Genomic DNA, 23,460 nt, shown 5'->3' on the forward strand with positions numbered 1-23,460 from the left:
GGAACACAGTTTTGTAGGTTTATTTAGATGAATTAGGTAAATTAGGTATAAAAATTTAGTTTGATGTGGGGTTTTTGGGGGTAGTCAGGAACGGATTAATTCATTTCCCTTTATTTCTTATGGGGAAATTAACTTCGGAAGGCGAGGCGTCTCCAGGAACGGATTAAACTCTTATTCTGAGGTATGCCTGTAGAAATAATATTTGTAAATATAATTGTGGCAACTGGCGGGTCTTGAATGGCCTGCGCGACCATGTCTCGCCCCTTTTGCAGGGCGGGTGGCAGAGATGGGGGTGAGAGGCAAGGAGGAAGCTGAGATGTATTGGGGTCCTAAATGATGGCAGAAGGGGAGGGGGCCAATGTGGGTGTGTGAGAGTGTATTCACTATTTACTATTTGTGTATGCAGAATCGAGCTATTAGCTCTTGGACCCCATCTTTCTAACTTACTTTGTACTCACCTAATTGTACTCACTTAATTGTGCTTGGGGGGGTTGAGCTTTGGCTCTTTAGTCCCGCCTCTCAACTGTCAATCAACTGGTGTACAGATTCCTGAGCCTACTGGGCTCTTATCATATCTACATTTAAAACTGTGTATGGAGTCAGCCTCCACCACATCACTTCCTAGTGCATTCCATTTATTAACTACTCTGACACTAAAAAAATTCTTTCTAACGTCTCTGTGGCTCATCTGGGTACTAAGTTTCCACCTGTGTCCCCTTGTTCGTGTCCCACCCGTGCTGAAGAGTTTGTCTTTGTCCACCCTGTCAATTCCCCTGAGAATTTTGTAGGTGGTTATCATGTCTCCCCTTACTCTTCTGTTTTCCAGGGATGTGAGGTTCAGCTCCTTTAGCCTTTCCTCGTAGCTCAATCCTCTCAGTTCCGGGACGAGCCTGGTGGCATACCGCTGAATCTTCTCTAACTTTGTCTTGTGTTTAACTAGGTATGGACTCCAGGCTGGAGCTGCATACTCCAGGATTGGTCTTACATAAGTGGTATACAGGGTTCTGAAAGATTCCTTACACAAGTTTCTGAAGGCAGTTCTTATGTTGGCCAGTCTAGCATATGCCGCTGATGATATTCTTTTGATTTGGGCCTCTGGGGACAGGTTCGGTGTGATATCAACCCCCAGATCCTTCTCTCTATTTGATTCTTGCAGGATTTCCCCTCCCAGATGATACCTTGTGTTCAGTCTCCTGCTCCCTTCGCCTAATTTCATCACCTTACACTTTCCAGAGTTGAACTTCAGCAGCCATTTTCTAGACCATTCCTCCAGTTTATCCAGGTCATCCTGTAGTCTCTGTCTATCTTCATCCGTCTTGATTCTTCTCATAATTTTTGCATCATCAGCAAACATCGAGAGGAATGAGTCTATACCCTCTGGAAGATCGTTCACATATATTAGAAACAGGATGGGTCCAAGTACTGAGCCCTGTGGGACTCCGCTGGTGACATCTCGCCACTCTGATGTCTTCCCCCTCACCGTTACTCGCTGTTTCCTGTTGCTTAAGTACTCCCTTATCCACTGGAGCACCTTCCCTTTTACTCCTGCCTGTTGCTCCAACTTTTTTAACAGCCTTTTATGGGGTACTGTGTCAAAGGCTTTTTGGCAATCCAGGAAAATGCAGTCGGCCCACCCTTCTCTTTCCTGCCTAATTTTCGTTGCCTGGTCATAAAATTCTATTAAACCTGTGAGGCACGATTTACCATCTCTGAACCCATGTTGGTGGTGCGTTACAAAGTTATTTCCCTCCAGATGCTCTACGAGCCTTTTCCTCACGATCTTCTCCAGCACCTTGCATGGTATACAAGTTAAGGAAACTGGCCTGTAATTCAGTGCCTCTTGCCTGTCACCCTTTTTGTATATTGGGACCACGTTAGCTGTCTTCCAACTTTCTGGTAAGTCTCCTGTTTCCAGTGACCTGTTATACACCATAGAGAGTGGCACACTTAGTGCTTCTGCACCTTCCTTTAGTATCCATGGTGAGATTCTATCAGGCCCAACAGCCTTTGTCACATCTAGCTCCAGCAGACATCTTTTGACCTCATCACTGGTGAGGTCAAATTCCTCCAAGGTTGCTTGGTTTGCCGCCTCCTCATTTAGTGCAGGGGCTTCTCCTTGTTCTATTGTGAAGACCTCCTGGAATCTCTTGTTGAGTTCTTCACACACCTCCTTGTCATTCTCTGTGTATCTGTTCTCCCCTTTCCGCAGCTTCATCACTTGTTCCTTCACTGCTGTTTTCCTCCTGATATGGCTGTGGAGCAGCTTTGGTTGGGTCTTGGCTTTACTCGCGATGTCATTTTCAAACTGTCTCTCTGCTTCCCTCCTCACTCTGATGTACTCATTTCTGGCCCTCTGGTATCTCTCCCTGCTCTCTGGTGTTCTGTTATTTCTGTAGTTTCTCCATGTTCTTTTACTCAGTTGTTTCGCTACCTTACATTCCTGGTTGAACCATGGGTTTTTCTGTTGTTTTTCGTTTTTCTCCTTTTGGACGGGGATAAACCTGTCTGCAGCTTCCTGGCACTTTTGGGTGACAATATCCATCATGACCTGCACATTCTTGTCTCTTAAGTTCTGTTTCCCATGGTATTCCCCTGAGGAAGTTCCTCATCTCGTCATATTTTCCTCTTCGGTAATTCAGTCTTTTCCCCTCCACTCCCATCCTTGGATAGGTTATCCCTACCTCCACCAAGTACTCAAAGGTCAGTACACTGTGGTCACTCATTCCTATGGGGGCTTCAACTTTGACTTCCCTTATTTCTGACTCATTCAGGGTGAATATTAAGTCGAGTCTAGCTGGTTCATTATTGCCTCTCATTCTTGTGGGTTCCTTGACATGCTGGCTCAGAAAATTCCTTGTTGCCACTTCCAAGAGTTTAGCTCGCCACGTATCTGCACCACCATGTGGGTCCCCATTCTCCCAGTCTATCTTTCCATGGTTGAAATCACCCATGATTAAGAGTCTTGAGCCATTCCTGCAGGCAACTGAAGCTGCTCTCTCTATTATATTAATGGTTGCCATGTTGTTCCTATCAAACTCCTGTCTAGGTCTTCTGTCATTTAGGGGAGGGTTGTAAATGACTGTCACTATTATCTTAGGTCCACCCATTGTTATAGTTCCTGTTATGTAATCTCTGAATCCGTCACAGCCCGGAATTTCCATCTCATAAAAACTCCAGTCCTTCCTTATCAGCAGGGCCACTCCTCCACCTCCTCTCCCTTCCCTCTCTTTCCTTACTATATAGTAGTCCTTTGGAAACACAGCATCTGTTATGACTCCTGACAATTTTGTTTCTGTTAGTCCTATTACATCAGGGTTTTCTTCTTGCACCCTTTCTGCCAGTTCACTTGCTTTATTGGTAATCCCATCAATGTTTGAGTACATTACCTTGAAACTCACTTTCTTATATCCAATTTCACCCACACTCCCTACAAGTGTAGGAGGTTGTTCTATGGTCATTGCTACTTGGGTAGGCTCCTCCTCCTGTGAGGTAGTTGCCAGGGGTTCAGGGGGAGGTGGAGTGGGGGGTGGAGGGCTTAGGTCTTCCTCAGGCCTGCTTGGGTCAGGAAGAAGTCCTGGGGGTGAGGGAGCAGGGATTGCTTGGGGAGAGGGCACGCCCTCCTGCGGTGTAGTTGACAGGGGTTTGGAGGGAGGTGGAGTGGGGGATAGAGGGCTTTGGTCTTGCTCAGGCCTGCTTGGGGCCGGGAGAAGACCAGGGGCTACTTGGGGTAAGGGGAGGGGGAGGATTTGGGTTTCATGATGGGCATTATGCAGGGGTAAGGAAGGGTTTGTGCTGGGGGGTAGGGAGGGCCCTATTGGGTGGTGGACAGGGGTGTTGCATTCCCCCCTGGGGTTCCTGGGTTGCTGGATTGGGGTTCCCCACTCCCCTCTGGGATTGCTGGGTTGGAGGCTGAGGTTCCCTGGCTCTCTTCCCTCTCCTTGCACCTTTTCCTTGCATCTGCTGCCCTTACTATCTCGTCTCTGGTCATGTCCCTCTGAACATATACCTCTTTGTAGTTCCTTGCATACCTCAGTTTGCTCTTCTTTACTAGGATGTCCTCTTTGATGTCCTCGCTCTTGAATACTACCTTGATCAATCTTTTTTGTGTGTGTGTTTTTGTGTTTGTGTGTGTGTGTGTATGTATACCCACCTAATTGTGCTTGTGAGGTTTGAGTTTCAGCTCTTTTATTCTGCTTCTCAACTGTCAATAAACTGGTGTACAGGTTCCTGGGCCTATTGGGTTCTATAATGTCTACACTTGAAACTGAGTATGGAGTCTGCCTCCACAACATCCCTTCCTAATGCATTCCATTTGTCAACCTCTCTGACACTAAAAAAAATTCTTTCTAATGTCTCTATGGCTCATTTGGGCACCCAATTTCCAACTGTGTCTCGAGTGCGTGGGCCTCTTGTATTAAATAAACTGTCTTTATCTACCCTATCAATTCCTTTGAGAATATTGTATGTGGTAATTATGTCCTCCCCCCCTAAAACTTCTGTCTATAAGCGACATGAGATTTAATTCCCGTAGTCTCCTCATAGCTCATACCCTTCCGTTTGGGTAATAGTCTGGAGGGAAATTTTGAACCTTCCCCAGTTTAATCTTATGCTTGACTAGATATGGACTCCATGCTGGAGCTGCTTACTTCAGGATTGGTATGACATACGTGGTATACAAGGTTCTGAATGATTCCTTACACAAGTTTCCAAAGGCCGTTCTCATGTTGGCCAACCTGGCATGTGTCGTTGTTATCCTCTTGATATGGTCTTCATGGGATAAGTCTGGCATGATATCAACCCCTCTGGAAGATCATTTACTTATATCAGAAACAGGATAGGTCCGAGTACAGAGCCCTGTGGGACTCCATTGGTGACTTCATGCCAATCTGAGGTCTCACCACTCACTGTAACTCTCTGCTTCCTATTGCTTAGGTACTCACTTATCCACTGAAGCACACTACAAGTTACTCTTGCCTGTTTCTCAAACTTATGCACCAGCCTCTTATGGGGTACTGTGTCAAAGGATTTGAGTTTCTTGGACAGTCCAAGAAAAATACAGTCTGCCCACCCTTCTCTTTCTTGCTTAACCTTTGTCACCTGATCCTAGAATTTTATTAAACCAGTAGGGCAAAATTTACCATCCCGGTTGGTGGTTTGTCACGAAGTTCCTTTTCTCCAGATGTGCTACTAGGTTTTTTCTTACAATCTTCTCCATCACCTTGCACGGTATACAAGTTAAGGACACCGGCCTGTAGTTCAGTGCCTCTTGCCTATTACCCTTTTAGTATATTGGGACTACATTAGCTGTCTTCTATATTTATGGTAGGTCTCCCGTCTCCAGTGACCTAGATACACTATGGAGATTGACAAGCAAAATACTTATGCATACTCTTTCAGTACTCATGGTGAGATTCTGTCTGGACCAACAGTCTTTCTCACGTCCAGATCCAATAGATGCCTCTTAACCTCATCTCTGGTAATTTCGAACCATTCCAAGGCCGCCTGATTTACTGCTACTTCTCCTAGTGCAGGGACCTCACCTCATTCTATTGTTAAGACATCCTGGAATCTCTTGTCAAGTTCATCACACACCTCTGTCATGTCCTTACCCATTCTAAGTTTCATTACCAGTTCTTTCACTGTTGGTTTCCTCCTGGTGTGATTGTGGTGCAGTTTTGGTTGGGTATTGGCTTTATTTGCTACATCCTTTCTGCATCATGCTGTCTCTGCTTCTCTTCTTACGCTAACATACTCGTTCCTGGCTCTCTGGTATCTCTCTTTGCTTTCTAGTGTTGTTATTTCAGAAGTTTCTCCACGCCCTTTTGTTCATTTCCTTTGCTTCCATACATGCCCTATTAAAACACGGATTCTTATTTTGCTTCTCAGTTTTTCCTTTTGGGCCGGAATAAATCTGTTTACTGCCTCCTCACATTTTTGGATGACATAGTCCATCACGTCTTGTACGAACTTAGCTTTGAGTTGTGTCCCATGGTATATATCTCTTAGGAATTTTCTCATCTCCTCATAATTTTTCTTTCGGTATACCAAAGTTCTAGTTCTTTTCTAGTTCTAGTTTTCTAGTTCTTTTTTGGGGGAGATTACTCCTAGCTCTACCAGGTACTCAAATATCAGTACACTGTGATCACTCATTCCCAAGGGGGCTTCCAATCTAACTTCCCTTATATCCGACTTATTCAGGATGAATATTAAATCAAACATGGCTGGTTCGTCTTCTCTCATTCTTGTCTGTCTCTTGATGTGTTGTCTTAGAAAGTTTCTTGTTGCCGTGTCCAGCAGCTTAACTCTCCATGTGTCCGGTCCTCCATGTGGGTCTCTGTTCTCCCAATCTGTCTTCCGGTGGTTGAAGTCTTTACTGATTAGCCGCCTGGATCTGTTTGGATCAGCCTGGAGGAGAAGAATGGCTAAAAATGTCCAGACTCTACCACCAACTCATCAAATGCTAGAGAGGACACAAACACAGTGGCCTCCTTACCAGAGTCTCAGATATTAACACGAAGTAAAGGATCCAGCACTTCCACAAACATAACATTTTTATTTGCCAACATTCAGGGGTATAAAAAAACACAAATGTAACAAAGTGCACTTCATAGATGGCCTCTTACACAAGGCAAATGCAGTGTTTGCAGTTCTGTTCTGATTCCCGTTCTGATGCCTATCAAGCCTTGTTTGGTCCCGCTTCGTGGGCCAAATACTTTGATCTCCTCCCTCTTGATTCTGCGCCTCCTGACGATTTCTCCCTCCATCGACATCTTGTTGATTCCGTGGATGCCTCTATTACTTTCAACCCTACTCGTCTCTGTACATGTGTCGTTGCTGCTCCTTCTCAGGATGCAGCTTCCCGCTTGGCTGCCTTATTCTGCCTTGGCGAGACCCCTGTTCGGGTCTCCAAGAACGCTCAGTTGAATGCCAGTGTTGGCACTATTCTGCTCCCGCCCCATGTTGCGACCGGTGTTCGGAATCTGCAGGACTGCCACGATGATATTCGGCATATCCTCGATGCCCAGGGCAATTCTGTCCTCCGGGTTGACACGTTTACTCGTCCCCCTCGTGGTCGTCGCCGTCAACTCCTTCGGGTTGTGAAGATCACCTTTGATGGTAGGACCCTTCCACCTTCTGTCATTCTTGCTGGTGCCAGGTGCTCTGTCCAGGAGTACATTCCTTCTCCTGGGCTCTGTAACAAGTGCTGGAGGTTTGGGCATGGTGCCCTTCGCTGCTCTGGGACTGTCTCTCTCTGTCCTTTGTGTGGGGGTAAAGGTTACTCTTAAGTCGGAGTGCACTTCTCCCCAGGTTCGCTGTCTCAACTGCGGTGAGGCCCATCCTACCTTCTCCCATGCGTGTATCCATTACAAGCTTGAGGCAGCCGTCCTCACCTTGAAGCACCGGGAGCGTTTATCTTTTCCTCGGGCGAGGCGCCAGGTTCGCCGGCTCCTGCCTTATGCTAACGTCTCTTATGCTCGCATGTTGCGCTCTTCCTCTCCTCGTCCTTCCCACCTTCCTCAGACTCACAACCGTTTCCGGGCCTTGGACCCTGATACGCCCACTGCCCCCTCCTCTGTTCCTTTGAGTTCTGTCCCAAAGGGTCCCCCCTCCTGGTCCTCTGTCTGGGGTTCCCCTTCTTTCTACCCGGTCTGTCATGTCTCCTGTGTCTTCTTCCTCACTTCTTCCCATCCTTCTCCTCCATCTATTGACTCTCCCCGCCGCCTGTCGGTGCGGGCTGATGTCCATCGCTCTCCTAACGGCCGTCGTGTGTGCTCTTGTTCAGCTTCTCCTGTTGAGACGCTGGAATCCATTGCCCTGTACGTAGTTGCTGGGACACCGGTCTCTTTAAGTCAAAAGCGTAAGCCTGGCTCCTCTCCTTCCTCCTCCCTGGCAGGTAAAAAGGCTTTGTAACACTGTAAAAGTGTTTGGTTTAGTTTATTTAAAATATATATAGAATATGAGTCAGAGACAGGAATTGGAGAAGGCGCCAAATTGTCGGCCGGAGATCTCACACCTCTAACCGTTAATGACCCCAAGTGATCTGAGGTCAGATCATGCGAATTTCACCTTACTTCTACTAATCTTATAATTGGAGCCTGGTAGCCTTCAAACATGCCGACGTTTAAGGAGTGGCTTGGTAGAGAGCCGGAGGCTATCTACTTGTGGGCGGAGTTAGCTACTAGGTTCCCCAATATAAACTCGGAGAGCTATCGATTCGGGAGGATAGGGCATTAAGAGAAGAACAGCAGACGAGCCAGCAGAGCAGAGAAGACAGCCCTATCAGGGAGTCTGTCGGCCGGCAGGGCGGGAGTCTCTGTCAACTACAGACCCCCCTCCCTCTCTATCCAGCTATAGGCACACACTTGGTGAGTTGAGCATTAAGGTGACTTGGTCGTGTTTTACAAGTGTTGTGTGATGATCAGGGGCAGTCAGTTGTAGTGTTCTCAGATTCTTGGAGGATGACTCACTTTACATATATAGATCTTGAACATTGCTTACATTATGATACTTAGTATGTGAAATATAATTTAATTTATTATTTAAATTGCCTTTAACTGTGTCCCCTATGTTTGGAGTTAATGACCTTGATAACATCTTTTGAGAATTTTGTGATACAGACAAGTTCCATTCCTTGTCTTGTATGTAATGATCATGAATGGATGGTGGCAGCATTTCGTCTTCTACTATCTACTCTTCTACTTCTACTATCTACTCTTCTACGTCTACCTATCTATTCCTCTCCCTCCACCCCTCTCTAAACTCTCACTTTCAACTAATGACCCTCCTCGCTCCTCCCACCTCCCTACCTCTCACCCCAAACCCTCACTAATTACTTCACTATTCATTTCTTTCCTTTTGTTTTCTTTTATACGTCTGGGGCAATGATTCTGTATTCTAGAGTTCTCTCTAGAGTTTCGGGTAGCTGATCCAGTTACTGCGCCTTGTAGTCTTAGCACCTAGGTAGTCAAATACCTAGGTTACAAGGTGTTGAACGAGAGAGGTTGCCTTAGGAACTCTGGGAGTGCTCTAAAATAGTTAGCTAACTGGGGACGGGATAACGGACTAGAGAGAGCTGTTTCCCCCGGCCTCGTTAGTTAACTGGGGGGTGGAATAATGGACAAGATAGAGCTATTTCCCCCACCCCCCGTTACAGCTTCACTCTCTTCCTCAGCCCATACTACTGACTCAATTGCTCCTTCCCCTCCCATTTCGGTGGTTGTGCCCCTGTTCCTGCTATGGAGGTTTCTTTGGCCCCTGCTTCCCTCTCGGTTGCTGCCCTTGCTGAGGTGCACTCCCCTCTTTCTACTCCCCCTCTTCCTGCTGCTGTCCTTGACTGCTCCTCTCCTGATCCCGACCCTGATTTTCTTTAACGTGCTGTGTTGCTCTTTCGCCTTTGTTTCTTCCTTGTTCTCTGTTGTTGTCCTTTCTCTTCTCATCAATGTCTATTCTTCAATGGAACGTTCGAAGTTATTACGCCAATTTCCTCGAACTCCAACTTCTGATTTCGCGGTTTTCGCCCCTTTGTGTCTGTCTCCAGGAGCCAATGCTTGGTGCTCGTCCTGGTCGCTTTCGTGGCTATTCCTTTCTCTTCCCTCCCCCCCCCCCCCCCCCCCCCCCAGCTGTTGCTGGCGCTCCTACTCTTCTGCTCTCTTGATTCCCTCTGATGTTCCCTTTGTCCCCTTACTTTTTCCTTCGCCTCTCCATTGTTCTGCTGCTCATATCTTTGTGGGGAAATGGTACACTGTTTGTTCTATTTATCTCCCCCCGAGTGTCCCGCTTTCTCTTCCTGATCTGAAACACTTGGTGGACTCCTTGCCGGAGCCTGTGCTCCTGCTGGGAGATTTCAATTGTCGTCATTCCCTTTGGGGTGACGTTCTGACGAACACCCGGGGCCGCCTTCTTGAGCCGTTTATCCTCTCTTCTTCCCTGTCTCTTCTGAATTCTGGTGAGCCCACGCATTTGGACTCTCGGACTCGCACCCTTTCCTGTCTTGATCTTTTTCTTTGCTCTTCTTCTCTTTACTTAGATTTCACGTGGCAGATTCTTGATGACCTCCATGGCAGTGACCATTTCCCTATCCTTGTTACCTTGTTGCCCTCACAAGTTGTGTCTGCAAACTCTTTGAACGTATGATTAACGTTTGTCTGATGTGGTTCCTGGAACATCATCACCTCCTCTCTCCTCCTCAATTTGGTTTCTGCAAGTGCCGCAGCACGACAGATGTCCTGGTGAACTTGGAGATCTATATTCGTACTGCTTTTGCTGCAAAGACCTCTGTTGTTGCCATCCTTTTTGACCTGGAAGAGGCTTACGACACCACTTGGCGATATCATATTCTATCCCAGCTTCATTCTTTTGGCCTTCGTGGTCATCTCCCTCTCTTTCTCCGCAGCTTCCTCTCTCATCGTTCCTTTCGGGTGCGGCTTGGTACCGCTCTCTGCCTGTTTTCAGCAATACAAAGGTGTGCCCCAGGGTAGTGTTCTGAGCACTACTCTTTCTGGTTGCCCTCAATGGTCTTCTTTCCTCTCTTCCTTCAGGCGTCTTCTCCGCTCTCCGATCATGTCGATGATCTTACCTTTGCTGTCAGGGTGATGATTCGCCTCTCCTTCAACGCCGGCTTCAACTTGCGATTGATGCCGTGTCGTCTTGGGCCACTGATCATGGCTTCAAGTTCTCTACTACTAAGACAGACTTGTGCCATGACTTTTACTCAGAAACGGGTGTTCTTCGTCCCTCTTTGTCACTTTATGGTCATCACCCTTGAGTACAAAGATTCCGTGAAGCTTTTGGGATTATTCCTTGATACTCGTTTGTCTTGGTCTTCCCATATCTCTTGCCTCCATGTTAAGTGCTCTAAGGCCCTTACCCTCCTTCGGGTATTGTCCCATACTTATTGGGGAGCGGATTTGCGCACTCTCCTTGCTTTACATTCCTCTCTCGTCCAGTCTAAGTTCGATTATAGTTGCCCTGCTTACTAGACTGCTGCTGCTTCTACTCTTCGCCGTCTTGATGCTTTGTACCATACTGGGTTGCGCCTCAGTTCTGGTGCCTTTCGTTCGACTCCCGTCCTTAGCTTGTATGTTGACACTGGCTTCCTGTCTCTCCAGGACCGCCATGATTGCTACTGTCTTCGCTATCTTGCGCGGTCCTTACAACATACTTCCTCTCGCCTCTGTCGTGCTTTAACTTTTACCTCTCCTGCGGTTCCTGTTCCTCTTCACCACCTCCCTCTTTCTGTCCGGTTATCTCGCTTACTGGATTCTCTTTCCGTTTGTATTTCTAATGTTTCTCCTCGTGTTGTTCCTTCTTTGACCCCGTGGAGAGTCCCCCTTCCGCAGTTTTGTACTTCCTTGACCCGCATCACTAAAGCATTTACCCCTCCTATGGTTCTAAAACACCTTTTCCTTGAGCACTTTTCTTCTCACTCCCGCTCCGTTTCTGTCTTCACTGATGGGTCTAAGTCTGCGGAAGGTGTTGGCTACTCTGTTGTTTTTCCTGATCGCACTTATGTGTGTCGCTTACCTCCGGAGACTAGCATCTTCACAGCGGAGCTTTATGCTATTCTCTATGCTCTTCGTCTCCTGTTTTCTCGTTGTCAGTCTTCCTTTGTAGTTGTTGTTGACTTTCGTAGTGCCCTCGTGGTTCTCGGGTCTTTTAATCCGGTTTATCCAGTAGTTATCGAGATCCAGTATTTGGCTGTTTGTTGTTCACAGTAAATTTAAGTCGGTTGAGTTTTGTTGGGTTCCCAGCCATATTGGTGTGTCTTTAAATGAGCGTGCGAATGCTGCCGCCAAGGAAGCTGTCCGCTCTTGTCCCATCTCTCGTAAAGGTATTCCATATTCCAACTTTTACCCGGTTATCCATTCCTCCATTCTTACCCGTTGGCAGGCTTCTTGGTTGTCTGTTACTGGTAACAAACTACGTATTCTTAAATGTTGTTTCCTCTTGGCCAACCTCCTACCACTGTAACCGGCGATGGGAAACGGCTCTGGCGAAGTTGCGTATTAGCCATTCTCGCTTAACCCATGGTCACATGATGGAGCGCCGCCCTGCTCCTTATTGCCATAATTGCATTGCACCTCTTACAGTCGTGCATGTCCTTCTTGAATGTCCTGACTTCCAGGACGAGTGTGTGTCTTGCTTTCCGACCGCCCCTCGCGGTCACCTGTCCCTCAATAGAATTCTTGGTGACTCGGATACTTTTGATATCGTTCGCCTTATGCATTTTTGTTCTCGTATTGGCATCCTTGGTGATATTTAGCGCCCTCTGATTATTCCGCACTTTTGATGGTGCTACATAGCCTTCTCGGTTTGGTGCCTTCTTTTGATAATTACTTACTTACAAACTTGCTCCCATTTTTGGAAACAGTAACCAGCTACTCAGACATGCCCTTCTGGTGGAGGCAGTATACATGGATTTTGCTAACGCTTTCGATAAGGTACAGAGCACCACTTGGTTTGTGAACTTAAGTTATCTGAAACTTCCAGTTTCCTGATTGGGGTTATGGATTCCCACTACACGAACCAAGTTCGGGTGAGGAAGCGGTCCGCCAAGCGTCGCGCCGGCTCAGGGTGGTGGGTGGGAGATGGATAAGTTTGCCCACTGACCATGTCGGGCACCACCACTCTTCTACCACCTTCTACTCCTGTGACGTCACAGATTTACGACCTGTTGTTCCCGTTGTTTTGATTTGTCACGAGGCTGGAGTGTTCATTCCGTGACTTTGTTTTACATACCTGCCCAACCAAGGAACATCTGTGCACCATGTCGGCTCCAAATGCACGCATTGTCAGTACAGTGGAACCTCAAGTGACAGGCGACTCCAGTTACAAACATTTCGAGTAACGAGCGAGCCACTCGCAGAAAATTTGTCTCGATTGACAAGCTTTTGCTCGATTAACGAGCAAACTACATGGTGCTTCCTAGCATTCCCGCTGGTTCCTGGACGCCTCCGACAACAGTGTTGTTGTTGTTGTTTTGCAAGACGAGTGTTTCACATGGCGAACTCGGTGCCGGAACCGATTAAATTCGGTAATCGAGGCGCAACTGTAAAAGCATCGACAAGCAGGTTACGTAAAAGAAAGAGGTCAGTGATGACATTTGAGAAGAAAGTTGAAATAATTAAGAAGGTGGAGAGCGGTGTCCTGAGAGGTGTCGTGTGCGCTGAATATGACATTAGCAAAAGTACTGTTTTTTTTTATCTTCTTAAAGCTAAACCTATCATTTTTTACTATTTCTCTAAAAGTGAAAGTTGTAAGTAAAGCAAAAGTGGAGAGTGTTGATAATGCAGTGTGGGAGTGATACAGAGGTGTGAGGTGATGAAGAAGCCAGTGGCAGGCTGGCTGCTCGTGAAAAGCATTTTCATTGCTTTTCACCAAGCAATGAAAATTACTCAGAAATGTGTATACAGTGATGGATGGCTCAGAAGCTTTAAAACCCGCCATGGCATTAGTTTCATTAAAGTACCGTCTCCACTCGATTATCTGGACTATATGGGAAGGACCCCTAACCGGATTATCACATGTTCCGGGTAATAGTACTTTTTCACATCTGTAGTCCAAAAGGGACCATTTCTGACAATTTTTATACCACACTCATGATTTGAATTGACACACTAATTAGTGTGTGGGGCTGGGTGGGTGGTTAGCTTCCTAGCCGGTAAGTGGGCAGGCAGGGATAGGTGGGTTCAGGCAGGTGGGTTTTGGATGAGTGGATGGCAGGTAGATGGGCTTGGTAGGTGAACAGTTTCGAGCAGGCAAGTGGGTGAGCAGGCAGGTGGGTGAATAGGTGGGTGGGTGAGCAGGCAGGTGGGTGAGTGGGCAAGCAGGCAGGTGGGTGAACAGGTGGGTGGGTGCATTGACAGGTAATTACCTAAGTGTAGTTACGGAATGAGAGCTACGCTCGTGGTGTCCCGTCTTCCCAGCACTCTTTATCATATAACGCTTTGAAACTACTGACGGTCTTGGCCCCCACCACCTTCTCCCCTAACTTGTTCCAACCGTCTACCACTCTGTTTGCGAAAGTGAATTTTCTAATATTTCTTCGGCATCTGTGTTTAGCTAGTTTATATCTATGACCTCTTGTTCTTAACGTTCCAGGTCTCAGGAAATCTTCCCTATCGATTTTATCAATTCCTGTTACTATTTTGGATGTAGTGATCATATCACCTCTTTTTTCTTCTGTCTTCTAGTTTTGGCATATTTAATGCCTCTAACCTCTCCTCGTAGCTCTTGCCCTTCAGTTCTGGGAGCCACTTAGTAGCATGTCTTTGCACCTTTTCCAGTTTGTTGATGTGCTTCTTAAGATATGGGCACCACACAACTGCTGCATATTCTAGCTTTGGCCTAACAAAAGTCGTGAACAATTTCTTTAGTATATCACCATCCATGTATTTAAAAACAATTCTGAAGTTAGAAAGCGTGGCATAGGCTCCTCGCACAATATTCTTTATGTGGTCCTCAGGTGATAGTTTTCTATCTAGAATCACCCCTAGATCTCTTTCTTTATCAGAATTCTTTAAAGATTTCTCACATAATATATAGGTTATGTGGGGTCTATGTTCTCCTATTCCACATTCCATAACATGGCATTTATTAACATTAAATTCCATCTGCCAAGTGGCACTCCATGTACTTATTTTGTCCAGGTCTTCTTGAAGGCCATGACAATCATCTAAGTTTCTTATCCTTCCTATTATCTTAGCATCATCAGCAAACATGTTCATATAATTCTGTATACCAACTGGTAGATCATTTATGTAGACACTAAACATCACTGGTGCAAGAACTGAACCCTGTGGTACTCCACTTGTGACATTTCTCCAGTCCGATACATTGCCTCTGATCACAGCCCTCATTTTTCTATCAGTCAGAAAATTTTTCATCCATGTTAGAAGCGTACCTGTCACTCCAGCAATATTTTCCAGTTTCCAGAACAACCTCTTATGTGGAACTCTGGCAAAAGCCTTTTTTAGGTCCAGATAAATGCAGTCAACCCAACCATCTCTTTCCTGTAATATCTCTGTTGCTCGATCATAGAAACTGAGTAAATTTGATACACTGGATCTTCCAGATCGAAAACCATACTGTCTGTCTGATATTATATCATTTCTCTCCAGGTGTTCTACCCATTTAGTTTTAATTATTTTTTCCAATATTTTGACTATTACACTTGTCAATAATACCGGTCTATAATTAAGGGGGTTTTCCCTGCTTCCACTTTTGTAGATTGGACCTATGTTAGCCTTTTTCCACACATCAGCTACAACTCCTGTATACAGGGATGCCTGAAAAATCAGTTAAAGAGGAATGCTGAGCTCAGGTGCACATTCTCTCAGAATCCATGGTGAAACTCCATCTGGACCAACTGCTTTGTTCTTATTTAGCTCCTTGAGCATTTTTTCCACTTTGTCTCTAGACACCTCTATGTGCTCTATGTTGTTCTCTGGAATTCTTATTGTATCTGGTTCCCTGAAGATTTAATTTTGTACAAACACACTTTGGAACTTTTTGTTTAATGTTTCACACATTTCCTTTTCATTTTCCGTGAATCTATTTCCCATTTTCAACCTCTGAATATTATCCTTTACCTGCAATTTGTTGTTTATGAATTTATAGAATAGACCTGGTTCTGTTTTACATTTGTCTGCAATCCCTTTTTCAAAATTTCTTTCTGCCTCTCTCCTCACTGCCGTGTAGTTGTTTCTCGCATCTTTGTATCGCTGGTATGTTTGGGGGTTCGGCCTCTTCCTGTATTGATTCCATTTTTGTGTCTTTTGGTCTCTGGCCCTCTCGCACTTTCTGTTGAACCAATCCTGTTTCCTAGTTCTGCTTCCCTGTTTTGGTATAAATTTTTTTGTGCCTTTATCATATATTTCACAAAACCTGACATACATCTCATTCACTTCCTTGCCTAGCAACAAGTCTGTCCAATTATACTCACTAAAAAAAATTCTAAGGTTGCCATAATGTCCTCTCCTAAAGTCAGGTTTTTCATTTGCATCGACGATCATATTTTCTTCCAGATTATAACGCATTGCATACTTTATTCCCAAAAAGACATGGTCACTTTTACCCAAGGGAGGAAGGTACTGAATGTCAAATATTTCTTCCTCCTTCCTGGTAAATATCAAATCTAGCATAGAGGGGACGTCCCCTTCCCTCATCCTCGTAGCTTGTTTAACATGTTGATACAAGAATGTTTCCAGGATGAGGTCTACAAATTTACAGGTCCAGAAATCTTCTGTTTTAGCTTCACATGCTTCCCAGTCTATGGATTTCAAGTTGAAGTCGCCGACTATCAACAGTCGTGAACTATCGTTATCCGCTCTCGCTATGATCTCTCTCATTATTGTTATAAGACCTTCTCGTTTACTATCTAGCTCCTCCTTTGACCATGTGCTGCTTAGCGGTGGACTATATGCATTTATGATCATTAGTTTATCATCCTCATGGCAGATCTCTAGTCCTATTACGTCAACTTCTTGTGGATTGGCAGTCACTATTTCGTTCACCTTTAGGTGTTCTTTCACCAGCACAGCAACGCCACCGCCTTTCCTGATTTTTCTGTCCCGTCTCCAAATTGAGTAGCCCCTTGGGAATATGACCTCATTTGAAATAGCATCTTCAAGTTTTGTCTCTGTGAGTGCAACAATGTCTGGTGTCTGCAGCTGTATTATATCACTTAACTCCAGTATCTTTGATCTTACTCCATCTATGTTGGTGTATGCAATCTTGAGGAACTTGTTCCCCCTCTTCTTATTTTTCACTCCCCCTTTCTCTAATGATTTTGTTGGTTTGCCTTTATGTACCACTTTACTGGCCTGCCTACCCCTATCACTTTGTAGAAAAAAGAATTGATTTCTTCTTCATTCCTGCTCTCATTTAAACGTTTTGCCTCGGCGAGGTTCAGTTTCAGCTTCTCTCTATCTTCTTTTGAAAGATCTCGTCTTAACGACCACACTTTCCCATCCTCATCACTTTGTAATTTTCTAGCATTCCTTAGTACTTCTTCCATCTGTTTGGTACCATTTAGGGTGATCCTCAAAGGTCGATCTTTCCCTTTTACATATCTGCCTATTCTCCTGTAGTCGCACACCTTCTCTATGGTTGTAAGACCTTCCACGAGGCCAACAATTTTATCTACTACTTTTGCTTCTTCTACAGCTCTTTCTGACCTAGATGTTATCTCCTTTTCCTTGCAGCCAAAAATGATCAGGGGCTTACTCCGATCAACTGTGTTTTGCACCAACTTCGGGTTAGATGCCAATTCTTTCCTCACTTCTAGCCTAATGTTTGTTTTATCTTGGTTGCTGCAGTGTTTGACTTCCTTTACTGCTTCTTCTATTTTTTCCTTCTCCTTGGCCACTTGTGCATAAGTGAGTTGCATATCTTTCTTGCACTGTTCTATTCCCTGTGCAACTTCCTCCATCTGTGCTGACAAAAGCTGTTTCTCCTGTTGAAATTCCTTAACCAACCTATTGTAGTCATTTATGTTTAAATTTACTTTAACTTCTTCCAAAGATATTTTTAAGAGTCTAGTTTCTTCTTCCATGGCTTTGCAATTAATTTCCAATTGAATCTTTTCCTTGCGCAAGCCTTTCACTACACCCTCAAGACATACAACTTTGCTATTTAAATGGCCATTACTTTCTTTCAATTTACTAATTATTTCTACATGAGAGGTCACAATAGTATCTAATTTTACCACCTTGTTGTATAGACTGGTTATCTCAATGCTTTCTTCACTGAATCCAGCAAAATCAAGCTCTGTTTTGTATTTCCTCTTGCAGGTGGCCATCTTGAATGTTGTTCTCTGCACTGTAAACACTAGGGGTAACTTTTTCTCATCCACTATGAGATGGGCAGGTGGGTAAGTGGGCATGCAGGCATGTGGGTAAACAGGTGGGTGGGCAGGGAAGTGGGTGCATTGACAGGTGGATGGGTGGGTTGAGCAGGCAGGTGGGTGTGCAGGTAGGTGGATGAACAAGTGGGGGGATGGATTGGCAGGTGAGTAAACAGGTGGGTGGGCAGGGAAGTGGGTGAACAGGTGGGTAAGTGGGCATGCAGGCAGGTGGGTAAACAGGTGGGTGAACAGGTGGGTAAGTGGGCATGCAGACAGGTGGGTAAACAGGTGGGTGGGCAGGGAAGTGGGTAAACAGGTGGGTGGGCAGGGAAGTGGATAAACAGGTGGGTGGGCAGGGAAGTGGGTGAACAGGTGAGTAAGTGGGTGTGCAGGCAGGTGGGTGGGCTGGGAAGTGGGTTAACAGGTGGGTGAGTTGGCGAGACTGGAACAGAGACAGGTGACACATGTGATCTCCAGCCTGGTCACCCCAACCACCTCATGCCAGCTTTCCCATCTCCCCTCCACATGTAATTACCTAAGTGTAGTTACAGGATGAGAGCTACGCTCGTGGTGTCCCGTCTTCCCAGCACGCTTTGTCATATAACGCTTTAAAACAACTGATGGTCTTGGCCTCCACCACCTTCTCACCTAACTTCTTCCAACCGTCTACCACTCTGTTTGCGAAAGTGAATTTTCTTATATTTCTTCGGCATCTGTGTTTAACTAGTTTAAATCTATGACCTCTTGTTCTTAAAAATCCAGGTCTCAGGAAATCTTCCCTATCGATTTTATCAATTCCTGTTACTATTTTGTATGTAGTGATCATATCACCTCTTTTTCTTCTGTCATCTAGTTTTGGCATATTTAATACCTCTAACCTCTCCTCATAGCTCTTGCCCTTCAGTTCTGGGAGCCACTTAGTAGCATGTCTTTGCACCTTTTCCAGTTTGTTGATGTGCTTCTTAAGATACGGGTACCACACAACCGCTGCATATTCTAGCTTTGGCCTAACAAAAGTCTTGAACAATTTCTTTAGTATATCGGGTAATATTTACAATAAAATAAAATGGGATTTAACAGAACTTAAGGCGCATATCTTAAAGTCATAGTATAGCGTGTCAACACCCTATGTGTCGACACGTGGGTGTTGACACGCTGTACGATGACTTTAAGATTTGTGCCTTAAATTCTGTTAAATCCCATTTTATTTTATTGTAAATATTTAAATGAATAAATAGCAAATCAAATACTGTACTGTACTGTTCAACTATTATAGTGTTATTTAATTAATATTTGTAACTAGCTCTCCACAGCAATAAGAAAACAATATAATTCTTGCAACACTGCCAATGCCACCTTCCTTTGTTAGGCTTAAGCAAGTCACATACACACCACAACAGTTTTTCCTTCCTCCGTGACCAACTCCCTTCCTCCCTCCCTGACCAACTCCCTCCCTCCCTTCCTGACCAACTCCCTCCCTCCCTCCCTGACCAACTCCCTCCCTCCCTCCCTCCCTTCCTGACCAACTCCCTCCCTTCCTGACCAGCTCCCTTCCTGACCAGCTCCCTTCCTGACCAGCTTCCTCCCTCTTCCTGACCAGCTCCCTTCCTGACCAGCTCCCTCCCTCTCTTCCTGACCAGCTCCCTCCCTCCCTTCCTGACCAGCTCCCTCCCTCCCTTCCTGACCAGCTCCCTCCCTCCCTTCCTGACCGTAATCCCCCAGGTAGTCCCTCCCAATGCTCCCCTCTCTCCCATCACCACCCACCCACCCACCCTACCCCCCTCCAACACATGGCCTTGAGCCACAGCTGTACGGGATTAATACGGTACAGCCCACTGGCTCAGATTTTTTAACTGGCCAAACCGACTGTTATCCGGCTCCCATGGACATTTTTGCCAGATAGTGAGATGAGAGAACTTTATCCAGTCACGATTTTAGCCGGATAAGGGTGTTTTCCGAATGGTCGAATCCCGGATAATCAAGTGTCTACAGTACATGGTAAAAGACAATCTGCTGACACTGTTGGTGCTGATGAGTATTCAAGTAAATTTGCAAGGGATGGTGCAGGAACCAAATTTAATCTCCAGAGCAAATTTATAATGCTGACAAGACAGGTTTATACTGGCATATGCTACCCACAGACGCGATGGCTCATAGTGGTGAGGACGATCCTTCAGGTGGTTATAAACCGAACAGAGAATTTCTTTGTAATTGGAATTAGCAAAAACCCCAGAGCTTTAACCCTTTAACTGTGCTGCCTCCAAATATGACACCCCCCAGTGCACAGGAAATAAATTCTCTTGAAAAAATAATTTTTTTTTTTTAAGTGTCAAAAACCCTTCTCTCAGTATGGGTATGTAAAAACAAATCGAAATTGTACTTACTTTGGCTGCTATGGGGTCAGTAAGTTGGCGCGTGACGTCATCATTCCCCGTGACGTACGCTCCCGAGGCCAGTAGAGCGCCCGAGAGCGCCCTACTGTTCCAAATACATTTTATTTGTTTTTACATGCTAATCCTTTGTATAATGAACATGTACAGTAAATCATGGCAGTAAAACATCTGTACTGTCCGAGGTCACTGTGTTACGTGCATAACACTCGTGTACACATATGTTGCACATATTTACCATGTATCATGCTAATTTATATATATATACAATCTATTTACAGGCTATACACTGTCACACACTATATACATTCACCATCAACACATTCAGAACACCGCGAGTGTGAGCTGTCACACCCAGCCAGCCCTCCCTCACTCCTCCAACATTGTATTCGCCAACATTGCTCCACCCATCATACAGTTATTCACACCAATGTTCCGTGTTCATTTATGCATATTTACAACATATGTTGTTACGAACCCGACACCATCGTCGGAGCATGGAGCAGCGACGTCAACGCCATCTGTGAGTCTGCTCCCTAAACCCCCATAAAACGGACGACGCCGTCTGGTGGTGGCAGTATGATACCTGCAAGTGGCGCTAGATTCCTGCCTAGGTCAGCCCGAAGAGTCGCTGTAGCTGACCTCTGGTGAGGTGGCACCTAGAAAATCAGCGCCATCTATTATGGGAGGAGGTGTATGTCAATGTCAGAGTCCGTAAGGTATATTTCATAGTGTCCCCAGTACTGGCCAGTTTACTGATGACGTGTCTATATCCACAGAGGCGACGTAGGGCTGCAGTGGTACGAGGACAGTCAGTCTACCCAGGGCAGCCTATTATCTCTCTACTCCATTCTGCTTTACGTGAGCAGTGAGCCGCCACCGAAGAGGAACTGAGTAGTATCTGCTGTCTGCCTGTGAAGTGGCAGTGACAGAATTCGGCGTATCCCGGGACTGGCTAGAGGAAGAGACGATTGACAGTAAGGTGCTATGGAGGAGTGTAACTAGCTAGTTGCAAGAAGCTCCTGCCAGGGGTTCGCTACCCTTGTATTTGTTCGTGAAGAGGCCCAGCAGCACGAGGCTGATGTTCTCTGCCAGCACCAGGCTGGAGAGTGATTGTGGGCGTTCACAAGGAGCACCTAGTGAGACTGTAGACAGGCTGGCCCATGGCTAGGGTAGACTCGTTGGTGTTTCCCAGTACTGGTTGAGGACGGTACTGTGTGTTGAGAAAACACGGAAGTTGACAAGGATGCATTGCATGAGCATCGAGGAGTGCTTAGTGTCCTATGAGAGAGACACATGTGTATATATCAGTGTAGTAATACTTCATTTATGATTCTATTTAAGGTGACGGGAAAGTGATATGTGAATATATTGATAATTGATGAAGTGTCGTATTCCTTTCAACTCCCCCATTGTGTTTTACTTGCATTACCAAGCTCACTCCTTGAAAGCCACTTCTAACTTGGGGTCGGATACTAGTACTTTGGTTCCTCCAGCAAAGAACCCGGTTGCGACCCATGGTGGCCGTAATATATGTACACACTAGACACTATCACACACTATATACATTCACCATCAACACATTCAGAACACTGCGAGTGTGAGCTGTTACACCCAGCCAGCCCTCCCTCACTCCTCCAACATTGTATTTGCCAACATTGCTCCTCCCATCATACAGTTATTCACACCAATGTTTCACGTTCATTTATGTATATTTACAACATATACTTGTACATAAGTATAGTGTACACACTATACACTGTCACACACTATACATTTACCATCAACACATTCAGAACATCACGAGTGTGAGCAGCTACTCCCAGACAGGCCCTCCCTCATTCCAACATCTTACTCGCCAACATTGCTCCTCCCACCATACTTTTATTGTTTTTATTACACTATTTACACATGTTATATATACCTATGTACATCATGAGAAATCACACAGCAGACAGCAGACGACGCTACAATTACGACGTCACCTCCCTCACCAAAATGGCTCCACTCAACATGCTCCTGTTGCTGTTATTACACTACAGTACAACCTCGATTCAACGTACTATATGGGACCACCCCCAGTTCGTTGGAGCGTTGGATTCGTTGCAAGAGGTGACCTTCAAGAGGCGTTTGCGTCAGTGTCTTTTTTTTTTCTTGTACACAATAAAAATGCATTGTATCATATTACTTACTGTACCTATATTTTACTACTCTACTAAAAATTCTGTAATTCATGTATTTACCTTATTGTTGGAGTTATGTCCATCTTGAAGTTTTGTGAAGTTGTGAATGCTCTACAGTAAATAGGTACTGCAGTGCATTAAGCCGTTAGCACTGTATTATTAAAAGTGGTTTTGCTGTATGTTGAGTACTACAATACAGTTCTTGAAAACTATTGTACATTAGAATTATTGCAACTTTAATTTTAACACTATGTACACACTTGAATTTAACACTTATTCTAATTGTTCACTTCACACACGATGTTTTTAGATGTTTGCATCAGCTTTGCTGGTGCTCGCTGCTGCTGTGTTGGCTTCAGCTGCTTTTGTGCTGGTGCTGGGTACAGCTGTGCTGGTGCTGGGTACGGCTGTGCTGGTGCTGGGTACGGCTGTGCTGGTGCTGGGTACGGCTGTGCTGGTGCTGGGTACGGCTGTGCTGGTGCTGGGTACAGCTGTGCTGGTGCTGGGTACAGCTGTGCTGGTGCTGGGTACGGCTGTGCTGGCGCTGGGTACGGCTGTGCTGGTGCTGGGAATGTCAACAGTGCCAGTAACATTTTGTATAATCTCATCATCTGTTAAATGACCATTGATTAAATGATTTATTAATTTTATTATTTCGAAGCCGTAGTCACTGAACTGTGGCGACGAATTGAAACGAGAAACGCATGGTGTGTACAGGGATTAGACCCGTCCACTCGCTCACGCTGGAGTTGTTCCAATAACAAATAATTTCTCAAATAGCAGATGTCTATCATATTACAGTATATTTTCGGTTTTATTTAGTTTAGTTTAATTAGGATAATAAAAAGCTATTAAAGCATTGGTTTTAGAAATGATTTATTAGTCTGAAACTTTCAAAGTCATGGGTCACTGAACTATAACGACACAGACGAAGGAAAACCAAGTGAGGTTTACAGAACAGTATTCCCTTATCTGTCCACCCTCACTCACCTTGTTTTATCACAGAAAATGTCTATATGGAGATTTTACGACATGTAGCTAG

The 23,460-nt window shown here is 45.3% G+C and overlaps 1 long non-coding RNA gene across 3 annotated transcripts in view; it reads left to right on the forward strand.

The window, feature by feature from the left end:
* The window catches only part of LOC138373303 (uncharacterized), a 124,555-nt gene that overhangs the window by 77,231 nt on the left and 23,864 nt on the right, over positions 1 to 23,460 (forward strand). For 2 of the 3 annotated variants that reach the window (XR_011231141.1, XR_011231139.1), the window contains one exon: positions 21,015 to 21,621. The exons of the other annotated variant lie outside the window; for it this stretch is intronic. This is a non-coding gene — a long non-coding RNA (uncharacterized lncRNA). Of the gene's footprint in view, positions 1 to 21,014; positions 21,622 to 23,460 lie in introns of those variants that run through there. 3 annotated transcript variants of the gene reach the window in all.

The sequence above is a fragment of the Procambarus clarkii genome, chromosome 41 (assembly GCF_040958095.1).
Source record: "Procambarus clarkii isolate CNS0578487 chromosome 41, FALCON_Pclarkii_2.0, whole genome shotgun sequence".
Taxonomy (NCBI): domain Eukaryota; kingdom Metazoa; phylum Arthropoda; class Malacostraca; order Decapoda; family Cambaridae; genus Procambarus; species Procambarus clarkii.